The following is a 6000-nucleotide window of genomic DNA, read 5'->3' as shown; positions in this document are numbered from 1 at the left end:
AAATAAAAAAGCTGACCCAAACACTAGATAACCGAATAGAATACAACTACCTGTATATGGAGCCATACACTCATGTCCACATCCATTGCTGCAGCATTTCTCATTGTTCGGACAGTCACTGTCATAGGAACACAGCTCGGCACAATTTCCTCCTCCAGTTTTCGTGCTTGGACACTCTCCTGGCTTTGCTGTTATACAAAGATTTGTGTTTATATCAATGTGTTACTTGTTGTTTCTTTGCAGTTATTTGTGAGGTTTACTAGCAACTTCTGAGTGAAAATTTGTAAAAAGAAAATTCTCAGGGTTTCTTTTGGGAGGCCTCTAGCATCCATCATTAATTGAAACTCACTGAAAACAGGCGGCACACATGCGGGCCCACAGGGGAATTGACAACATTTGTGTCCTCCAGAGCAGTCTCTATCAGAAGTACATCCTCGGCGTCCTCAGCATCCTCAGCATCACCGGACACTACAGAAGAGGATCATTAAGGGGGACCAAGTAGAGTTGTAACAGTTTCAGTATTTAGAAGTCAGGGGTTTTAAATATATGTCTCAAACTTTATTTATCATCTTAAAATCAAGTAGAAATGCCATTTATCACTTAACTGTCAATTAGTTTTAAAGACAAAGAGTACGGTTACAACCTACCCCACTACTGGTGGGGGTGTGTAATAAAAGCACATTGCAGATGAAGACATGGACAGTTAATATGTTTTTTATAAATTTACTATTGCATCTGAACGTACTGTAGCTACATGTTCGAAATAAGTCATATTTTGTAAGGCACTTATGCATTTCTTTGGGCCGTGTAATGAAGCTAAAATATCTTCTCACCTGCGACTCCAGCGTGTGTTGTGATCAAACATGCAGACAGACACAATAAAACAGCACTAAACGAGCAGTACACTCGAGCTGTCATCCTTAATCAGTCAGGAGGGAGAGTGAGGCGTGCGTGCACACAAAACTAAAACAGAAACATGTGCTGCTGATTCTTGCGATATATATCGCTGTAGGCCTATGTGTTTTTTTTTTTTTTGTTTGTTTGTTTTTTATGCGTTTTTAAAGATCCAAGGAAGCCCGGGTAACTCCAACACTAATCAACCTCACCTGCCTGTAGCTTTCAAGTAGTCTAATCTTGAAGACCTTGATTAGCTTGTTCAGGTGTGTTTGATTAGGTTTGGGGGAGCAGAGCGTTGCGTTCATGCCAGATGTTGTAGGGGAGCGCGGGGCACAAGTTGTAACACAGTTGTTTTAAATACTTCCACACATGCTAGGATGACGAAACCTGGTGTATTTACTAGTTGCCATATCAACACTATATAGAGAAAAAATTGTGCCAAAATTAATTTTCTTTTTTTGCAAGATATCCATAGACATTTATTAAACCATAGCAAAAGTAAATTTCTTACTTAAGTTCATTTTTCATCTCTATTTTTTGTGTTTATTTAAAATGAGACAAATCTGATATTATTTTATTCTCCAATATGTTATTTAAAGCTGCCGTCTGCAACATTTTTTTTGATCATATTCAGTGAAATCGACATTATAATCCGACAGAACAACATAAATAAGGTGGTTTTAGAAAAAAAAACGAGCTTCTAACTCCACCTTGAGCGTGTTATTTGTTTTGCAAAAATCCACCGCTCCCGGATCATCGGGTCCAATCAGCGCAGGGGGGTGTGAGATCTGACTGTCAATCACAGGTCGTGCACACGCCACAGATTCAGACTCCCTCGCGCACGTTACAATATCACATGCACACGACACGCCTGAAGTTCACCTGAAGATTGTACGAAGCGTAATGGCGGCGAGAAAATCTACTAACAAGCTTCCAATTCCTCGGTTATTGCTATCTATGGATAGATTAGCCAGGGCAGCCTACCTCCGAGTCCATGGTGTTGATCGATGCTGAAGAGCGGGACGCGTTCACAGAAAATCTGGTGCACACGCACTGACGAGCACGACCTCGATGGGAGGGTGCTCGTTGACAGTGGGGGAGGGGCATGAGAGTTGTAAACATTCAAAATTTTGGCTAAGTCGACCCAATCTGCCAGACTTGCCGACTGCAGCTTTAACAGTTGAGATAGTTCTTTAATGCTTCACTAACTAGCAGAAGACACTAGCAGGGTTTAAATCCCAGTTGTGAAGGCGGGGCATGTTGTAACACTGCGTTACAATGTGCCCCTATTAGAACTATGCTATTATATTCTATAGTTTTATTCATTTTATTGAGAAAACGTGAGAAAAAGGTGAATAAAGACTGAGAGTCAATGTTCAGAAATACTAATTATTTATTTGTTATGAATTATGTTGTATAGCTGTGTTTTCCTGTGTTCGTAGTCAAAACTCAAAAAATAGTTTATATTTAATTATTAAAAATTTTAATGGGGCATGTTGTCACATTTCACTTCCATTCTTTCGGGGTATATCCAGAAAAAAACTATATACTGTATTAATAAAACAAAACCACATAATTGTACTAGACTAATAAATACTCTAAATCATAAGTAGATTTACACAAACTGAGAAAGTCAAAAAGCGTTACTTTGTGCCCCGCTCTCCCTTAATAATTACTGTAATTAGGAGATGATAAAGATGACGACAAGTTTACAAGTTGTTATTATGACTAACTCCTACACCTCTTTCACCTAAAATCTGCAGGAAAGTGGATCTCTTGTGAAAACTTTTGCCATAAATCTGAATATACACCAACAATAATTGCATTTTACCCTAGCGAGACCCAAAGAGACCCAATCAGATTGCCACGAGCCTCACATATTGTCGCAGTAGCATCCTCTACCCCAGATACAGCTCTGACAAGGATTGCAAACACTGGTCTCCTACCACCGCCTATACATCTTGAGAACAGATTTGAAGTACTAATGAATGTAAATGAGGAATCCCCAAACGTGATGAATGTGATCGAACACAGACTGAATGGGCCAGTAGCTAACACTGATGCTAACTGGCGCTCAAGGTCGAGCAGACAGCGGCACTCAGCTCAGAGCGCAGCCGAGCCCAGGACTCTGATAGTGGGGGACTCCATAATCAGAAACATTAGCAGCAGGGATACAACTACGTGCTGCCTTCCACAAGCAACAACTTCTGATGGGAACTTCAGAACATTCTGATGAAACATAAGACTGCAAATCGACTCATCATTCATGTGGGGAAGAATGATATTCATAAAGAGCAGTCAGAACTCCTTAAGAAGGATTTCAATGATTTTTTTGAAACACTGTAGCGTTTATACGCCCGTATAAATCTAATTAATTATTACTCATAACGAATTATGATCAATAATTAATAATTTAATTATTTTCAGAATTTACTGTAGCAGAATCAATAGTATGATTAGTCTATCAGTTCATCCAATGAACAGAAAGCATAAACAGTTATTAACTCTAGGAAATATAATATCTTCCTGGCCAAGAAAGAAGAATCCCCAGCTAACAATAAATTAAGAAATAATCAAGGGTAAAAGCAGGTAACTTTGATCGAAGTTCAAGACAATAAATTCATAAGCAAATAACACAAGTAATCTCTTTAAAATGCAAACAATATTTTATTGATTATATAGGCTACTAACACATAAAGCTAATATCTAACACAAACACACGCGCACACACATTCATACGAGTTGCAGAAAGGAAGAGAGTGAGAAAAGAGTGAGATGATGATGAGTGAGATGATGAAATCTCACGATTCTATATGCACTTAAGACATGACCTGGAATGAACCATCAATCATTAATTTAACCCTTCTATCGTTTCTTAGACAGGTTATTAAATTTATATCAATACACCAGTGCAGCTTTTAGTCTGGCGGTACTTGCTTGTCTTTGCGTTCCTTTTTGGGAATTCCCTTCGTTGCGTAAAAGGGGGTTTCCCCGGGTTCGTTTGTTGGCTGTGGTCTCCTTGTGCCTGGGTCTGCGGCGTTCCAGTCACGTGTTGTGCTGGCGGATGAATTGAAAGTCTTTATCTGAAGCTGGCTTTGCAGAAGAAACTTGGCTCGAAATCTTGTCGCAAAACTTAACTTAGAACCGAGACTCACAACGGAGAAGAAAGGAAACTAAGAAAAGAAAGGAAATTGAGAGGAGTAGATGATGGCTTGAATGAAGCTGTTTAACCCATGTTCTTCAGATCTTGATTTGGGTTATTTCGTCTGCGCGTTTACATGGTTCCTAGTCTGAGAGAGCGAGAGCAGAGAGAGCGAGCTTTGTTTCTGTCTAAGAAACTCAAAGTTTGCCCCCCCTCCTGAAGAGATCGGACCAATTAGACACTGGCTTTGTTTTCAAAGTCATAAATCATGCGTTATCTGGGATCTCCTTACTAGCAGAGAGAACAGAGGCTACAGTTTAGACATTATTACTATTATAAGAATATGAACATTTTACACAGATTTCAATCAAGCCATCTTTTGAACCATGAGCATACAATCATATTGATATGAAACACAACACACTTTCATTCAAACATCTAACAGTTATAACAATTAAATTAATTATATGGGATTAAAGCATATTAAATGGACACATGTATTGTAGAAACACCTAGAATGATGTATGATGTTTTAAATCCATTGAAAATTGTTCTTGAATGAGTTTTACGTATACTGTAGGAAGAATCTCAGTTTTCTGGTTTAGAGAGAGAAAGAACTCTGTTTGTTCGTTCAGAGGTCTCAACGGGGGAGGGGTCAGGAATGTTGTGGGCTCGAGTTGTGTCATCTCTGAACCAATCATTCTTTTCCAAGCTATCTCACATTGACAAGTTCTTCCTTTAGCTGGGCTCATAAAAGTTCTTAGTTGGGGGTTTTCGTTGGTTAGCGTAGACTAGCTGGAGCCTGATTTTATGGCCCTGGATTGGTGATTTGAATCTGGAATGTGAGGACTCTTGTGTGAGACCTTGGTCCCTGTCTTTATCTTAACCAATCAGTATTTTGGCAACAAAGCTAGCATTGACTAGTTATGTGTTAGTGCTGGGGGCTCTTGTAATTAGTCAGACCGGTGATGATCATGAGATGTTCTGAACAAATCTTTTCTCCTCATTAATCGGGAAGCAGCGAGTTTGAATTAATCTTCTGGAAGAAGATTAGCTTGTGGTTGGTTCCTTCTCATTGTCGCTACAACACTTAATACATGGCTGCAAAAAAACCTGCAATATAAAAGGAGTGAACTTTATTGACAACTTCAATCTTTTCTGGAGTCAGAGACAACTGTTTCATCAGGATGGCCACCACCCAAACAAACTTGGTTCAAGAGTGCTAAAGGACAATATCTACTTCTCCCTCAATCATCCTTCTGCACTGTGTGCCAATCCACTCAATCTGAACGGCACACACACACACACACACACACACACCTGGACACAGTATGAATGACCACAGGACTTCACTTCAGCAGCAAAATGGACATGCGGGCCCAGCTCACCCTCGCCCTCCTGTGAGAGCTCTTCGGCCTCTGCCACAACGCCAGGGCCCACACCCTGAAACTCCCTGAAAACTGCAGTTGTCAAGCCCCTCCTGAAAAAGAACAATCTGGATAAGACCATATTAAGTAACTATAGACCGATCTCAAATCTTCCTTTCATAGGCAAGATCATTGAAAAAGTTGTCTTAAATCAGCTGAACAATTTCGAATGCTCGAATGGATACTTTGACGATTTTCAATCTGGTTTCCGACCACATCACAGCACAGAGACAGCGCTCATAAAGATAATAAACGATATTCGCTTAAATTCTGATTCAGGCAAATTATCAGTGCTGGTACTACTCGACCTCAGTGCTGCATTTGACACTGTCGATCACAACATACTTCTTGACAGGCTGGAAAACTGGGTGGGGCTTTCTGGGATAGTCCTAAAGTGGTTCAGGTCATACTTGGATGGGAGAGGTTATTATCTGAGTATAGGAGACCATAAGTCTGAGTGGACGTCCATGACATGCGGAGTCCCTCAAGGCTCGATTCTTGCGCCACTCCTGTTCAACTGTTCTATATGCTGTT

This window comes from Scardinius erythrophthalmus (assembly GCF_964197995.2).
Source record: "Scardinius erythrophthalmus genome assembly, chromosome: 1".
Lineage (NCBI taxonomy): Eukaryota > Metazoa > Chordata > Actinopteri > Cypriniformes > Leuciscidae > Scardinius > Scardinius erythrophthalmus.
Note: the sequence above shows the minus strand (reverse complement) of the source record.